Raw genomic sequence first — 18,262 nt, forward strand, 5'->3', positions numbered from 1 at the left:
CTCTCTCTGCCTTTGAAATAAATAAATAAGTAAATCTTAAAAAAAAAAAACCACACAGTTTATGGAAAATGGAAATAAAATATTAAAAAAAAATGACCACGATGAAATACTGCTTTACATTCATTAAGGTAGCTAAAATTTAAAAGACCCTGGGGCCGGCGCTATGGTGTAGTGGGCTAAGCATCCACCTGGAGCACTGGTTTGAGTCCCAGCTGCTCCACTTCTGATCCAGCTCCCTGCTAATGTGCCTGGGAAAGCAGCAGGGGATGGCCCAAGTATTGGGCCCCTGCCACCCATGAGGGAGACCCAGATGGAGCTCCTGGCTCCTGGCTCCTGGCTCGGCCTGGCCCAGCCCTGGCTGTTGTGACCATTTAGGGAGTGAACCAGCACATGGAAGTTCTCGCTGTCACTTCCTTTCTCTCTGTCACTCTGCATTTCAAACAAATGAATAATCTTTTAAAAACAAAAATAAAGAACCCGAGTCCTGAGCTCCATGGATGTCAAAGGAGAAGGACTGCATCACACACAGCGGGCCCCGTGCTCTGTGTCAGCTCCTTCCAGGTCCCCTCCTTCCAGGCACGCTGGTGGGCCTCACTGCCTGGACTGCTGAGACAGGCTGATCAGATGAGTCGCCCCTCATCAGTGAGGTTTGGGGGATCCTTTTCATAACCAACCTTTCCTGGTTCACACATGTTGGTTTTTTTTTATTTTAAGATTTATTTATTCAAGTGAAAGTCAGAGTTACAGAGAGAGAAAAGGAGAGGCAGAGAGAGAGGTCTTCCATCTGCTGGTTCACTCCCCAACTGGCCACAACAGCCAGAGCTGCACCAATCTGAAGTCAGGAGCCAAGAGCTTCTGCTGGGTCTCCTACGTGGGTGCAGGGGCCCAAGGACTTGGGTTATCTTCTACTGCTTTCCCAGGCCACAGCAGAGAGCTGGATGGGATGTGGAGCTGCCGGATCTTGAACCAGCACCCATATGGGATGCCTCAGCACTGCAGGCAGCAGCTTTACCCACTATGCCACAGAGCTGGCCCCTGCACATTGGTTCTCACTATCTAATTCTGTTTGTCACTGGTAGCACAGGGAACACTTGGATCAGATCCTTTTCTGCTGTGTGGGTGCCGCTAGGCCTGGTGAGCTGTTTAGCAGCCACTCTGGCCTCTACCACTGCACAATAGCAACACCCTCACCACCAAAACTGCCTCCAGACTTTGCCAAACACTCACTGGGGACAAAGTCACCACCATTTAGGAACCACAGATGTAATGAAGAGCAGTAAAGCATTTTTTTAAAAAAGTGATCAAATTTAACATGGGATTGGGGAGGACACTGTGTCGCAAGCAGCTGAGCTTCTGTTTGGGATGCCCAAACCCTGTGTGGGAGAGATGTTTTGAGTCCCGGCTACTCCTCTTCCTATCTAGCTTCTGCCAAGGCATGCTGGGAGGCAGCAGACAATGACTCAAGTACTCGGGTGCCCACTACCCACATGAGAGACCTGATGGAGCTCCCAGCTCCTGGTTTTGGGTGGGCCCTGCCCTGGCTGTCACAGGCATCGGAGCAGTAAACCAGTGAATGGAGGGTACCTCTCTCTCTCTCTCCTGCTCTCAGCAGCCTTTGCCTTTCACATAAACAAATAAATCTTTTTAAAAAATGAAATGTAATTACATACAATGATCAAAACAGAAAAAGGAGAAGAAGAGAAAAAGAAGGAGAGAGGCAGGAAGAACACCGAATGGGGAACAGTTGTAAATGTGGTGGATGGCCATCGGCTAGAGCTGGGAAGTCCTCCTGGCTCTGAGAGCCAAACAAGGCCAGCAGAGCGGCCTGGAACAACAATCACTTTCTTTTTTTTTTTTTTTTTTTTTTTTGAAAAATTTTTTTTAAATTTTTTTTTTATTTTTTGACAGGCAGAGTGGACAGTGAGAGAGAGAGAGACAGAGAGAAAGGTCTTCCTTGCCGTTGGTTCACCCTGCAATGGCCGCTGCGGCCGGCGCACCGCGCTGATCCGATGGCAGGAGCCAGGTGCTTCTCCTGGTCTCCCATGCGGGTGCAGGGCACAAGCACTTAGGCCATCCTCCACTGCCTTCCCTGGCCACAGCAGAGAGCTGTCCTAGAAGAGGGGCAACCAGGACAGAATCCAGCGCCCCGACCAGGACTAGAACCGGGTGTGCCAGCGCAGCAAGGTGGAGGATTAGCCTAGTGAGCCACGGCAATGGCCAACAATCACTTTCAATCTGAATGCTCTCAAGGAAATGAGAAGCCAAGCCACAGGTTAGGAGGAAATATTTGAGAACCCTCTTTCTATATAATCACTGCTCTAAAACTTCAAATCTGGGGGCCAGCCCTGTGGGCAGCAGCATGGGCATCCCATATGGGCACCGGTTCAAATCCCGGCTGCTCCACTTTCAATCCAGCTCTCTGTTATGGCCTGGGAAAGCAGTAGAAGATGGCCCAGGTCCTTGGGCCCCTGCACCCATATAGGAGACCCGGAAGACACTCCTGGATCCTGGCTTCAGATTGGCTCAGCTCTGACCATTGTGGCGATTCAGGGAATGAACCAGTGGATGGAAGATCTCTCGCTCTGTCTCTACCTGTCTCTGTAACTCTGTCTTTCAATAAATTTCTTTAAAAAAATAAAATCTGTTTAAAAATATTTTTAAAGTGTGAATGGTCTAATTACATAAATTAAAAGTGTCAGGATGAGCAAAAAGCCTACAACTAACACACTTAATAATAAAAAACAAGGTGCTTTCCCTTAAAATTACGAACAAGGCAAGGCTATTGTCTCTCACAACCCTTTTTCAGCATTGTATTAGAAATCCGAAGCTGCTGAGATAAGAAAAGGAAATAAAGGTACGCAGATTGGGGAGGAACTGCAGATGACAAGATTTTCTATGTAGAAAAGCCAAGTGAGGGTGAGTCTTACGATGCAGTGGCTTAAGCTGCTGCTTAGTATGCCCATATCCCAGTACTGGTTTGAATCCCAGCTATTCCACTTGCAATCCAGTTTCCTGCTAATGCATCCTGAGAGACAGCGGATGATGGCTCAAGTGCTTGGCTTCTTACCACCCACATGGGAGACCCCGACAGATTTCCTGGCTCCTGGCTTTGGCCTGGCCTAACTGTGGCTCAACACTGTGGGCATTTGGAAGTGAACCAGGAGATGGAACAGCTCTCTCCCTCTCCCTCTCCCTCTCCCTCCCCCTCTCCCTCTCTTTCTCTCTATCAGGCTGCCATTCAAGTATATGAAAATAAATAGATATTTGAAAATCCCAATGAATCAATGAAACAACTTCTAGAGACAATCAGTAAAGTATAACAAGATGACAGTTCATACTGGTGTAAATTAATTACTAAATAAATAAATAACTGGGGGAGAAGTGATAGACCCCCAATGCAGAAGAATTCCAAATAATTTATGTAGATCCTTTAGCAGAGGCTGAGAAGGGTGTAGGCGGGAGAATGCAGGACGATTAACAGGTACAGGAGTATAATTGAATAGGTAGAATAACTTCTAAAGATCTTTGGCACAGTAGGATAACTATGATTGACAACAATTAATTTTGTATTTCCAAATAGCTCCTATAGAGGATTTGGAGTGTTCCCAATACAAAGAAATACTATATGTCCAATGTGACAGACACGCCAAATATGCTGATTTGATCAATTGGCACTGTATACATGTATGACATTTCACGCTGTGCCCCACGAACATGCACAATAGCTATTTTCCAATTAAAAACAAAAAAAATAACTTTTTAATGAAATACTTGACCAAATACTCGAAAGAAGACAAATTATAGAAATATTCCCCAATGTTTTGGGTTTAATCGTGTCCCTTAAAAAGATACTTGGAGCAGGTGTTTAACCTAGTGGTTAAGACACTAATTAGGATGCCTGGGTTTGGTATGTGCCTCTAACTCCTGACTCCAGCTTCCTGCTAATGCAGACCCTGGGACACAACAGTAATGGCTCAAGCAGTTGGGTTCCTGCCTGCCATGTGGGAAACCAAGAATGAATTCCCAGCTCCCTGGCTTCCGCCTGGCCCAGCTCCAACTGTTGAAGTCATTTAGGAAGTTAATTTGCAGATGGAAAACTCTCTGTCTCTCTTTCTCTTAAAAAAAAAAAAAAAAAAAAAAAAAAAAAAAAAAAAAAAAAAAGGCAGGGGGAATAGAATATGTTAGTGTCCTAAGCCCAGTACCAGTGGCTATGACCTTATTTGGAAATAGGGTCTTTGCAGATGGAATCAAGTTAAATGAGGTCATTAGGGTAGGCCGTTATCCAACAGACCCGTGTCCTGCTAAGGAGGAGAGTTACAAAGACAACAGGGAGAGGACGTCATGTGCTGACAGGGCAGAGCTGGAAGCCACGTGTCGACAAGCCAGGGAAGGCCAGGCATGACTAGCAGTAACTCGAGAAAAACAGGGAACACATTTTTCCCTAGAAACTTCAGAGAGAGCACGGGCCTGCTGACACTCTGATTTCAGACCTCCAGCCTCTAGACTAGTGACAGACTGGACTGTGTTGTTTCAGGCCCCCGGTCTGTGGGCTGACTCTAAGAAAATGCATCACTTTTGATTTTTATATCAGTGCTGGCGGGCATGATAATGGACCACTGTCTTCTGCTGGAGTTTTGCGTTCTTTGTGGCAGGTGGCTCCCTATGTGGCTGCCTCGCTCGCTGACCTTAGGGGAAGATGAGCATGTGGGATGCCATCATTCCTAGAGGGCAGCTTGCAGTGGGCTGCATTCGGAGACATTCATAGCAGAGACATCCCTCAGACAGCTTCCTGAATAAAGCCCCAGGCAGAGGCTGCACCCAGGTGAGCTCTCCATGGCCCAAGATCTAGAATCTTGGATCTAGAATGTGTCCCCTTCTCCTAGAGCAAATCCACTGTTTTGTCCACTGCCTGAACTCCATGGGCAGATGTGGGAGCTGGAGTTTGTATGCATTTTAATACCAAGAACCAAACCTGGAAGGGGCCCGAAAGCCAATCTTGTCCGGGGGCCCTTTAGGAAAACACAGAAATAACAATTCTGGCTAAAGCACAACACTTGCTATGTAAGCACTTAAGGCCCAATGACTTTTTTATTCTTACAACATTCTTATGAGATAGATAATAGTATTTTCCACACATTCTAGCTACAGAAACAGAGGTACAGAGAACTTTAATAACATACTCACACTATATAGCAAGCCAACAAGTCTGGCTGGGATTTAAGCCCAAGCCAAGCTGGGTCCAGGCTCTTGACACAGACACTACAGCACACTGCACATAAGAAGGCAAATTGTAATAGACGATTTCATTACACCTTATGAAATTAAGGGAAGAGGGAAGCTGGAGCAATGTCTTAACAAGTCATAATAAACTCTCACAGCCTCACTGGTGTGTAGAGGAAATAAAGGATAGATTTAGAAATGTGAGCCCTTGTGGCCAGGGTTGCAATGCAGCAGATTAAGCCTCTGCCTGTGACACCAGCATCCAGTGTCCCGTCTGTTCTGCTTCTGATCCAGCTCCCTGCTAATGTGCCTAGGAAAGTGGCAGAGGGTGGCTCAGATACCTGGCCCCAGCCACCATGTGGTGACCAGGATAGAGTTCCAGGTGCCTGGCTTTGGCCTGGCCCAGCTCTGACCAATGTAACCATTTCAGGAGTGAACCAGGGGCTAGAAGATCTCTCCTTGTCTCTGTTGCTCTGCCTTTTAAATAAATAAATAAATATGCTTAAAAAGAGAAAGAAGGAAAGAAAGAAAGAAAGAAAGACAGACAGACTCTGGACCACCCTTTCAGAGCGCAAACCCCAGCTCTGCTGCTGACTTGCTATATGACCAAAGCAATAACTTATCCATGGCTGGCAGAAGAATGACTCCCCAAAGATGCTCATCTCCCAGTCCCTAGAACCTGAATTCTCACAGGTTAGGTCCTTCAGCAAAAGAGCATTAAGGTGGAAGATGGTCAATGGATCTTAAGAAAGGGACATGGCGCTAGGTTATCCTGTGAGCCCACTGTAATCACAAGGGCCCTTGAAAGTGGTTCAGGGTGAATAAAGAGAGACTGAAGACTGAGACAGAATGTGACGATGGAAGCAAGATCAGACTGATGCTAGAAGGGAGGGTCTGCTGCTTCTGGCTTCAATGTGGAAGGGACCACGAGCCAAGGAATGCAGGTGGCCTCTACACGTTGGAAAAGGCAAGGAAATAGCTGTTTCCCTAAAGCCCCAGAAGGAAAGCAGCCTGCCCACCCCTTGGTTGCAGTCCAAACTTTTGATCTCCAGAACCATGAGACAATCAGTTGATGTTGTTTTAAGCCATGATTTTGTGATGTTTTGCAACAGAAAACTGGGAAACTTCACTTTCCTCATTTATACAATGAGGGAAACAAAATTATCTCAAAGGGTGTTGTGATGGCCCAAGAGGAAAATACAGGTAAAACCCTAAGAATGGGGTCCAGCACACAGAAAGCGCTAGAAAAAGGATAAATATGAGCAGTTGAGGGAAGGAACCAGAATGGATACTGAAAACATTAGGTGAAATGTGGTTCAGAGACAGGAAGTTAGGATGATGACCAAAGGTTACCCCATAGTTTATGCCTAATTTCAAAGGGAGGGAAGTGCCTTTACAATAGAGAGACTCAGCCACCAACATTTGGAACTCATCTTCAGGTATGGTGTTAGCAGCAGCAGGACAATCTAACACGGGGTCCCTCTAGGTATGTTGCTTTTGAAATACTTTTAAGCCAAAAACTGTGTGCCCGGGGAATAGGCATTTAGGGTGGCGGCTAAAAGGCCAATTAAGACCTCCCACATGAGACCGCCCAGGTGCCATTTCGGAGTACCTGGGTTCAATACTTGTCTCTACTCCGAATTCCAGCTTCCTGCTAGTGTGGTCCCTGAGAGGTAGCAGTGACGGCTCAAGTAGTTGAGTCCCTGCCTCCCACATGGAAGACCTGGATTGATTTCCTGGCTACCAACTTCCACCTGGTCCAGCCCAGCTATCGTGGGCAATTGAGGAGTGAACCAGCAGATGGGAGCTCTGTCTATATATTTTTTAAAGATTTATTCATTTATTTGAAAGTCAGAGTTACAGAGAGGCAGAGGCAGGGACAGAGAGAGAGATAGAGAGAGGTCTTCCATCTGCTGGTTCACTCCTCAAATGGCCTAAACAGTCAGAGCTGCGCCGATCCAAAGCCAGGAGCCAGGAGCTTCTTCCAGGTCTCCCATGTGGGTGCAGGGTCCCAAGCACTTGGGCCATCTTCCACTGCTTTTCCAGGCCGAAGCAGGGAGCTGGATCAGAAGTGGAGCAGCCAGCACTCCAACCGGCACCCATATGGGATGCTGGCACTGTAGAAGGCGGCTTTACCCGCTACGCCACAGCACGGGCCCCTTCTGTCATGCTCTCTCTCAAAAAAAAAAAGAATAATAATAATAATAAAAATAAAAATTATGTCAAGAAATAAAGGCTAGGAGGGGGAGCATTCTCTATTCCATGCAGTCATTTGAGAGCCCAGACTTCTCCCATCTGTGATGCTGCCCTGGTTAACACACACCTGCACATCCACCAGGAGACAAGGGGCGTGAGGGATGTTGCACAACGGTTTCCAACAGGCCCAGCCTGAAGTGGTATACGTCAGCTTCCGCTTACATTGCTTTGGCTCAGCTTCACACGTCCTGCCCTCTAACTGTGAGAGCTGGGAAGTGTGATCTGGCCAGATGCTTTGGGAGAGAGAGGTTCTGGAGGAGCTGAGGAAGCATCTAGCCACCCTCTCACACCTGCGACACTGCTGACCCCTCCCGGCCTCTGCCCGGCATTCCCTGGCTATACACGCCCTCTGTTCTTCCTTGGTCTGAGACAGACCCGCAGCCCAGCAGCCTCCTTGGTTCCCTCTTCCCCTACAGCCCTTCAATCACCAACTTCCCCACCCTGCTCTAAATAGCCATCAGCTTTCAGCTGCCGCAGCCTGGGCTCTGGGCAACAGCCCTCCCCCGCCCCGCCCCATCCGGCCTCCCTTAATGCAAGACTTCTGCTCTAACGGGCTTCCGTTCTTGTCTAAGTCTTCGTGCGAACAAATAAAGAAGACAGCTTAAGTTAATGATGGGTGCTTGGAGGACTCAGAGGTTGAAATGGCAAAGAATGACTGGGGTGGGAGAAGGAACTAATTTACACGGAGCAGTCAGTGAAGGTAGCTGTGGCTGACAGTATTTTCCAAAATCATCCAGCCGAGCAGAATTTCCTGCCGTGTTCCTGCTGCTCCCCCAACAAATGGGAGAGTCTGTGTTCTCTCCACTTGAATGTGGCCAGGTCTTCTGACTCTCTCAGCTAATAAAGTTGAACAGAAGTTACGCTACGTGATCTCCAGACTAGGTCAGAAAGACAATACAGCTTCCACCTGACTCTGTTGGGGCACTCGCCCAGGAACAACCGAGGTCCCAGCCTCCCAGGGGCACTGCCAGCACCTCCGTGGCTGCCGTGGGAGCCAGCTGACGTGGAAGCACACCCTCAGTGCTGTCCCTCTGCCCCAGCTGCTGCCGCACGGAGCAAAGACGAGCTTTTCCTCCAACGAGCCCAGCCTCAAATGCAGACGCGTGAGCAGAGTAAGTGGACGCTGTTGTGAAGCCGCTGCGTTTGGGGTCTTTCCTCGTGGAGTAACCATGGCTGAGCCGAGGCCTAGCTGCTAAGGAGTCAGCCAGGAGGAAATTTTCACAGAGCATTTTAAGCGTTGCCACAACAGAAGCCATGGCTCAACGACAGGAACAAACTTGGCCTACCAAAGGAACAGACAAGGCCACGCGGCTGACAGGGACTGCAGGAAGGCACGTGGCTGGAAAGCAAGCCTGAAACACATTATTCAGAGCCTCATGGGCCATGGGGGGAAGTTTGAGATGTTCCAAAAGTTAGTGGGAGCCTCTAGGCAGTTGTGAGAAGAGGAAGGATGGGGCTTAGCACCTGTTTTCTTTCTTTCTTTTTTTTGACAGGCAGAGTGGACAGTGAGAGAGAGAGACAGAGAGAAAGGTCTTCCTTTTGCTGTTGGTTCACCCTCCAATGGCTGCCATGGCCGACGCGCTGCAGCCGGCGCACCGCGCTGATCCAAAGGCAGGAGCCAGGTGCTTCTCCTGGTCTCCCATGGGGTGCAGGGCCCAAGCACTTCGACCATCCTCCACTGCCTTCCCGGGCCACAGCAGAGAGCTGGCCTGGAAGAGGGGCAACCGGGACAGGATCCGGTGCCCCGACCGGGACTAGAACCGGGTATGCCGGTGCCGGAGGCAGAGGATTAGCCTATTGATCTGCGGTGCCGGCCACCTGTTTTCTTTTTAAATTTGAGAGGCAGATGGAGAGAGCTTCTACCCTTGTTTCACTCCCCAGATGCCTGCTAAGGTCAGGGCTGAGGCCAAAGCTAGGAGCCAGGAACTCAGTCCCGGCTCTCACTTCAGTGGCAGGAGCCCAGTAACTTGAGCCATCACTGCTGCCTTCCAGGGTCTTCATTTGTAGGAATCTGGAATCAGGAATCAGAGCAAGGCATTGAATTCAGGTTCTCTGACGTGGGACATGGATGTTTTAACTGCTAAGCTATATGTTTACCCTGGATTTAGCTTCCCTTTAAAAAATTTTTTTAAAGATTTATTTCATTTATTTGAAAGATAGAGTCACAGAGAGAGGTAGACAGAGAGAAAGGTCTTCCATCTGCTGGTTCAATCCTCAAATGGCCACAATGACCGGGGCTGGGCCAGGCCAAAACCAAGAGCCAGGAGCTTCTTCCAGATCTCCTACATGGGTGCAGGGGCCAAAGCATTTGGGTCATCCTCTGCTGCTTTCCAGGCACATTAGCAGGGAGCTGGATTGAAGTGGAGCAGCTGCAACTCGAACCATATAGGATACTGGCACTGCAGGCCAGGGCTTTAACCCGATGGGCCACAGCACCAGCCCCTGAATTGACCTTCTTAAAAGACGACTCTAGCTACTGTTAAGCATCGTCTGTAGAGGCCCAGCGCTGTGGCATAGCAGGTAGGGCTGCTTACTACAGTGCCAGCATCCCATATGGGTACCAGTTCACTTCTGATCCAGCTCTCTGCTATGGCCTGGGAAAGCAGTAGAAGATGGCCCAAGTCCTTGGGCCCCTGTGCCCACGTGGGAGGCCCGGAAGAAGCTCCTGGCTCCTGGCTCCTGGCTTCGGATCGGCACAGCTCCAGCCATTGCAACCAGTTAGGGAGTGAACCAGCGGATGGAGGACCTTTCTCTCTCTCTCTCTGCCTCTCCTTCTTTCTGCGTAAGTAACTCTGACTTTCAAATAAATAAATAAATCTTTAAAAAAAAAAAAAAGAATTGTCTGTAGTAGTGCAAGAGTGGGAGCAGGGAGATCAGTCACCAGCTGTCCAGAATGAACACAGATTGTCACTGAATGGCTGAGAGCATAAGGATTCAAAACAGATTTTGTAGAGGCCAAAATTAGGCCTCCCTGATGGTTAAGATAAGGATGAAGGATGAAGAAGAATAAAGGCAAAATCTAGGTTTTCCTCTCAAGCGGCCATGTGAATGACAATGTGATTGGTGAGCTGAGAAAGGCTTGGGAAGAACAGGTTTGGAGTAGGGTAGAACTTTCCCTGCCCTCAGGATGTCTGATTTCAATGTAGTTATAGAAGGAATTCAAGGGGCCGGTACTGTGGCACAGCAGGTTAAAGCCCTGGCCTGAAGTGCCAGAATTCTACATGGTCACAGGTTCTAGTCCCGCTGCTCCTCTTCCGATCCAGCTCTCTGCTATGGCCTGGGATAGCAGTGGAGGATGGCCCAAGTGCTTGGGCCCCTGCACCCTCATGGGAGACCTGGAAGAAGCTCCTGGCTCCTGGCTTTGGATGGGTGCAGTTCTGGCTGTTGCAGTCATCTGGGGAATGAACCAGCAGATGGAAGACCTCTCTCTGTCTCTACCTCTCTCTGTGACTCTATATTCATTCAAATAAATAAAATAATAAATAAATATTTAAAAAAAAAAGAAGGAATTCAAGCTGGTTGCTAATTCTCGCTGAGTACAGGAGGGCAGGCAGTACAGGCCTTCTGAGCGGTGAGGGTGGAGATTCGGATCAATGCCTGGCTTCCCTCAGGAGTTCCTTTCTGCTTATTTGTTTGCCTGTATAGCTTTGAGAGCCTCCACACGGTGTGTGACTGTGATAATCACTGTGGCAGAGATCCCAGCTGGAAGCTAAAACACACCCAAAGGAGGAAACGGGACTCAATGTGTAGGAGACCCAGCCAAGCGCTTTCCCCAGGTCATACCTCATTAGCCAGTCTGAGGAAGAGCCCCGGAGTGATCAAGAGGAAAGAACCAAGCCTTAGTCACCTACTGAAACAGGGGGGAAAGCAGAAGAAGAAAGAGGAAGTTCTGCAAGGACTCCCAGAGCAGGCAGATCTGGGCTACAGGGAGCAGCTTCTGGGCTTCCTATGGAGAGAGGGAGAGGGAGAGGACCAGGAGTGGCCCAAGGGAGAAGGGGACCTGAGGCCGGGCCAACCCACATGTCTTCCTTCCCTTTCCTCTCCAGCCCTAGTTTAAAGGGCCTGGCTGACCCTCAATTCCCTGCCTCCATAGGATGCAGCCCCCAGTCTCAGAGGAAGCTGTTCCCTTCACCTAGTCCTCAGGGAAAGCCATTCTCCTGCCCCGGCTTGTTGAAGCTCACCTCGTAAGATCCTGAGTTGGGGGCCGGCGCCGCAGCTCACTAGGCTAATCCTCCGCCTAGCGGCGCCGGCACACCGGGTTCTAGTCCCAGTTGGGGCGCCGGATTCTGTCCCGGTTGCCCCTCTTCCAGGCCAGCCCTCTGCTGTGGCCAGGGAGTGCAGTGGAGGATGACCCAGGTGCTTGGGCCCTGCACCCCATGGGAGACCAGGAAAAGCACCTGGCTCCTGGCTCCTGCCATCGGATCAGCGCGGTGCGCCGGCCGCAGCGCGCCGGCCGCGGCGGCCATTGGAGGGTGAACCAACGGCAAAAGGAAGACCTTTCTCTCTGTCTCTCTCTCTCACTGTCCACTCTGCCTGTCAAAAAAAAAAAAAAAAATCCTGAGTTGGACTGGTCAGCAGAGGGGAGCAGAGGATCCAGCCGCATTCGACAGGGGCAAAGGATGGGCAATTGCAATGCTGGGGACAGGAGCCCTCCATGAGCTGGCACCTTTCCAGAGTCCCACTCAGGTTAGAATTCTGCTGATTTCCCTTCTATCTTTTCATGTTTGCCTTAACTTTATCCCTTGCTATTTCCTCCATGGGCCCACAGTACTTTGTGCCCAGATATTATGTTTTTCCACACTCTTCCAAGATATGGCAAGGGGTCTCCAGTTTAAGCACAAGCTACCAAACAGCCAATAATAACCCATACCTGAGCAGTACTTTAGTCATCCTTTCAATAGTTATTTGTTGAACTCTTACCCTGTGTGGCCATTAAGGAAACCCCTGCAATGATCCAAATGACAGATGATGGAGACTTGAGCCAATGTAGAAGAGACGACAAGTAGAGGTTGGATTCTGCATATATTTGGAAATGGCAGAGTCAACAAGGCTCCATGATGTTTTTTTTTATTTATTTTTTATTTATTTGACAGAGTTATAGACAGTGAGAGAGACAGACAGAGAGAAAGGTCTTCCTTCCATTGGTTCACCCCCCAAATGGCTGCTATGGCCGGCATGCTGCACCGATCCGAAGCCAGGAGCCAGGTGCTTCCTCCTGGTCTCCCATGCAGGTGCAGGAGCCCAAGCACTTGGGCCATCCTCCACTGCACTCCCGGGCCACAGCAGAGAGTTGGGCTGGAAGAGGAGCAGCTGGGACTAGAACCCGGTGCTCATATGGGATGCTGGCACCACAGATGGAGGATTAACCAAGTGAGCCACAGCGCCAGCCCCCCTCCCCCCCATGATGTCTTAGACATGAGGTATGAGGGAAGAGAAGGATGCTTCCAAAGTTTTTGATCTAAGTTTCTGGAAGGATGAAGTTGAATTTTTCCGAGATAGGAAAGACTACAAGACAAGTAGCTTGAAACAGCTAATTCAACAGATTGACTCTTTGGACAAAATAAGCTTGAGGTTTTAGACCTCCTATTTAGACATTCTAGAGGTGAGATTCAGTAACAGTCCTTAGTTTCTGGGAAAGGTGCAGGCTTGAGATAAAAATTTCAAACTTAGCCTACTTTTGTCTACTCAGTCACAAAACGGAACGTTGGAATCAGAGAAATCTGCACAATTTCAACCAAATCATATTAGGAAGTGGGAGACGTTCCGAGACACCTAGGAATGGTGTTGGCATTGTCTGACAGAGCAGCAGCATGAGCTCTCAGAGTTAAATGAAACAATGTAAGTATCATTTGGAACTCCTATAAGATGGGTAACATCAAAGAAACTGTCTCTAGGGTTCCCCTGCCCCATAGAGACTGATGTAGGAATAAACATCTCTTAAAATGGAAATAGATTAATGGCCTTTCCGGATTCCAGTTCTCCTCAGGTCAATACCAGTATTTAAAACTAATACCCTTTTCTCCTTCAACAAACTTCCTTTCCCATCCTTTCATTCACCTCAGCCTCTTTTCTCTCCTAGTTGCAGAATAAGAGCTGCCACTGACATTAATGCAGAGTAGAAGGAAGGGAGTATGGCTTAGTGCACCACCATACCAGCCAAGAGCTAACCTTACATTCCTTGTTACATGTGTATGTTTTTCTTTATTAAAAACATTTGAAAGAGAGACAGAGAAAGAGAGGGAGATCTCCCATTTGCTAGTTCATGCCCCCAAATACCCGTAAAACCCAGGGTTGGGCCGTGTCAAAGCCAGGAGCCAGGAACTCGCCCCAGATCTCCCTCTTGAGAGTCAGGGACCCAGTGACTTGAGCCATCACCTGCTGCCTCCCAGGGTGCACATTAGCAGGAACTTGAGTCAGGAGCAGAGCCAAAACTGCAACGAAAACACTCCAACACAGGATGCAGTTGTCTCAAAGAGCATCTTAACTGCCGCACCAAACACTCACCCCTTTTTCTGAATGTAAAATCTTTGTTTTGTTTATTAATGTGTTTGCTGTCAGTATACTTATTGTTCTTTTGTTGGTTTATTTTTATCACTTGTTTTTTCCCCTGTGGATGCGTTTCTGGGGGAGCCTTGGTTTGTTATTGTTGTTGTTCTTTAATACACTTCATTTTTTAGAGAAGTTTTAGGTTTAAAGAAAAATTAAGTGGGAAGTACGGAGAGTTCCTATTTATCCCCAACCCCTACATACACACAGCCTCCTCCATTATAAACATCCCCATCAGAGTGGTTTAAAATCAGTAAACCTACACTGACAAATTATTATCACTCGAAGTCCAGTTTCCATTCGGGTTTATTCTTGGTGTTTCACATTCTGTGAGTTTGATCAAACATATGATGACATGTATTTCCCATTGTAGTATCACACAGAATAGATTCACTGTCCAAAACATTGTCCCAGCTCCACTTACTCATCCCTCCCTAAACCTGAATCTTAACTCCTAGTTCTGCAGGATTCTTTGCATTTTTCCAGATTGTCATATAATTGGAATTATAGTATGCACTCTTTTTGGATTGGCTTCTTTCTATTGGTAATGCCCACTTAAGTTTCTTTTGTGTCTTAAAAAATATTTATTTAGTTGAGAGGCAAAATGACAGGGACAGAGGCCAAGAGAAATCTTCTGTCTGCTGGTTCACTCCCCAAATGTCCCCAACAGACAGGGCTAGGCCAGGCTGAAGCTGGAAATCAGGAACAGCATCTGGGTTTCTCATATGGGCAGCAGTGACTCAAGTACTTGGGCCATCTTCCACTGTCTTCTCAGGTGCATTAACAGGAAGCTGGATCAGAAATGGAACAGCTGGAGCCAGCATTGCGGCACAGTAAGTCAAGCCTCAGCCTGCGACATCCCACAAGGACGCCATTTGAGACCTGGTGGTCCACTTCCAATCCAGTTCCCTACTGATGCACTTGAGAAAGGAGTAGAAGATGGCCAAAGTGCTTGGGCCACTGCACCCACATGGGAGACCTAAAAGATTCTCCAGGCTCCTAGCTTCAGATTGGCCCACCCATTGCAGCCATTTGGGGACTGAACCAGCAGATGGAAAAGTCTCTCTGTCTCTCTTCCTCTCCTCCCCTCTCTGTAACTGTGCCTTTCAAGAAAGAAGAAGAAGAAGAAGAAGAAGAAGAAGAAGAAGAAGAAGAAGAAGAAGACGACGACAACACCTGGGACTCAAACTGGCACTCCCATATGGGATCTGGGCATCCCATGTGGTAACTTAACACACTGCACCACAACACCAGGCCCGCTGTGTCTTCTCATGGCTTGATACCTCATTTATAAAAAAGCTGAATAATGTTGCATTCTATGCATATACTGTGGTTTATCCACTCACCCGCTGAATTTCATCTTCATTTCTCTCTGGATGCTCTCCCTATCTTTAATCTTCTGCAGTTGCCATATGAAAAGTGAAGGAGTAGGTTTATTGCTTATCATTCCTGAGATTCATTGTGTTTTCTGGATCAGATAATTTACGTTTTCCATCAAATTTAAACATTTTCTCAGGCCTTTTTTTATTTGAATATTATCTCGCCTCCATTTTCTCCACTCTTTCTGTGTGAGGACTTCTTATTGCACCGTTCTTGTTTTCTAACATCTCTGCTTCTCTGCACCACACTCTGGATAATTGCTGCAGATTCATCTTCTGGTTTATTAATTTCCTCTCAATTATATCTCATTCACTTCTCAACATACTCATTATTGGTTTTTTATATTTTAACTATAAACAGAAAATGTACTGTTTTATCCTTTTTTATTTTTAGGTTTTTTTTTAGTTTTTAACAGATTCAATATAGTTCATAGATACATTCCAAGAACATAATGATATTCCCTTTCTCCCTCCCTCCTTCCCCCTCTCCCTTCCTCCCTCTCCCTTATGTTTTATCCAGTAAGTGTACTCTTAAAAGTGCATTCACATTGCTACGCAACCAATCTCCAGAACTTTTCATTTTGAAAAACTGAAACTCTGTGCCCATGAAACAACTTGCTATGCCTCACCTCTGACAACCACCATTCAACTTTCCCTTGCTATGAATTCAACTACTCCAAGTGCCTTGCAGAAGTGGGATCGTATGATATTTGTCTTTTGCAGACTGACTTATCTCACTCAGCATAACGGCTGCAAGATTCACGTGTGTGGCCGCATGTGACAGCGCCTTCCTTCCGATACTGAATCACATTCCACTGTGTGTAAGAACTCCATTTTGATTAGCCATTCATCTGTCAGCAGACGTGTGGGTTGCTTCCATGTCTTGGATACTGTGAATAATGTTGCTCTGAATGTGGGTGTACAGTGTTTCTTCAAATCTCTACACTCCATTTTTTCTAGCCATGTATGCAGAAGTGAAATTGCTGTATCAGATGGTAATTCTATTTTTAATCTTCTAAGGAACTGCCATGCTTTTTTCAGAGTAACCATAGTACCATTTTACATTCCCTCCAACAAGGCACACAGGTTCCACTTTCTCCACCTTCTCAGTAACACATGTTATTTTCTGAAATTAGAGCTGCGTGAGGTTTGTTTGGGGCAGAACAAAGTACAATTGCCCTGGATCAACCAACATAGACTCTTCAATTTGGGAGTTCCTCATTTTTGAGGGACATTTCCAAACCCCGCCCCCGCCCCGTGTGGTTAATTATTCACTGGCCATTCTGAGATCCTGACTGCTAACTGGGGAGTTTTATGGAAGTGTGAGAATAGCTAGTGAGGCAGGAATGGAGGTCAGAGTCCAGATAAACCTGAAAACAGAACTTAGGAGGAAAATTTGGGGAGCCAATCTGGGGACGCCCACATAGCAAGGACCACAGCTGCTTCCTCAAGGTGACCATGGGCGAGCAGACACTTCGGGTAGATTTCACTATTCTCTTCTTCTCCAAGAACAAGAAATCTCTGCACACCTCGGCCAACAGAAACCTGCTGTGCCCACCTACAAGTCCCAAAACAGAGAGCACAGTTTTTTCAAATATATATATATATGTGTGTGTGTGTGTGTGTGTGTGTATATATATATATATGTTATTTGAAGTACAGTGTTACAGGCAGACAGAGAGTGAGCTTCCATCCACTGGTTCAATCCCCACATGGCTACAATAACCAGGGCTGCCAAGGAGCCAAGAGCTTCTCCCAGGTCTCCCACATGGTTACAGGGGCCCAAGTACTTGGGCCATCTTCTGCTGCTCTCTGTTTTGGGACTTGTAGGTGGGCACAGCAGGTTTCTGTTGGCCGAGGTGTGCATTCGAAGTGGAGCAGCCAGGATGCGGACTGATGCCCATATGGGATGCCGACGTCTTAGGCAGTGACTTAACCCGCTACACCACAATGCTGGCCCCCACCTTTTTTTTTTTTTTTTTTTTTTAGATTTACTTATTAATTTACTTGAAAGGCAGAGTGAGCAAGAAGGAGAGACAGAGATATTCTCTGTTGATTCCCTCCCCAAGTGGCCTCAATGGTTGGCGAGGCACCAAGTGAAAACCAGGACCCAGGAACTCCATCCTGGTCTTCCACAGGGGTAACAGGGGCCCAAGGACTTGGGCCATCTTCCACTGCCTTCTCTGGTGCTTTAGTAGGGAGCTGGATAGAAAACAGAGCAACCAGGGCTCAAGCCAGCACTCCAGGATGGGGTGCCAGTGTCCCAAGTCGCATACCCTTGACCCAACACTTTCCTTGGTAGAAAGGTTTGCAGTTCAGACCCTGGTTCCATTCTGGCACATTGGCTAAGAGGCTGTGTGATGTTTAGCTAACATCCTCCAGGAATTTCCCCTTTCAGGAGCTACAGCTAAATCACCTGCTCTGGCCTCGGGGCTGGAACCATAGCTCTGAGTTTTCTAAATGCCTGTCCTGGGTCAGCTACACTTTGTTTTGGTCATCTTAATAGAGAAGAAAAAAAAAAAAAAAAAAAAAAAAAAAAAAAAAAAAAAAAAACACCTGTCACCTGTATGAGAAATATTTGCATTAGCAAACGTTCTTTACACCATGGCAATCCAGGCAAAAATATGACTGTGTGTGATTACCACTCAAGGGAATATGTGGAAATGAAATAACTTGGGGCCAGTGTTGTGGCGTAAGGAGGTAAGCAGCCACCTGCAACACCAACATCCCATATGGGCACTGGGTAGTGTCCCAGCTGCTCCACTTCTGATCCAGCTCCCTGCTAATGCGCCTGGGAAAGCAGCAGAAGATGGCCCAAGTCCTTGGACCTCTACACCCATGTGGGAGACCAGGAGAAAGCC

At 47.6% G+C, this 18,262-nt stretch overlaps 1 long non-coding RNA gene across 1 annotated transcript; it reads left to right on the forward strand.

Moving 5' to 3' along the window:
- Positions 1 to 8,454: 8,454 nt before the first annotated feature.
- Positions 8,455 to 15,720, forward strand: LOC149127150 (uncharacterized). Its single transcript, XR_016232790.1, has 2 exons — positions 8,455 to 8,588; positions 14,798 to 15,720. It is a non-coding gene; the product is annotated as an uncharacterized LOC149127150 (long non-coding RNA).
- Positions 15,721 to 18,262: the final 2,542 nt, after the last annotated feature.

This window comes from Oryctolagus cuniculus, chromosome 4 (genome assembly GCF_051225735.1).
Source record: "Oryctolagus cuniculus isolate XC-2025 breed Fujian yellow rabbit chromosome 4, ASM5122573v1, whole genome shotgun sequence".
Classification (NCBI taxonomy): Eukaryota; Metazoa; Chordata; class Mammalia; order Lagomorpha; family Leporidae; genus Oryctolagus; species Oryctolagus cuniculus.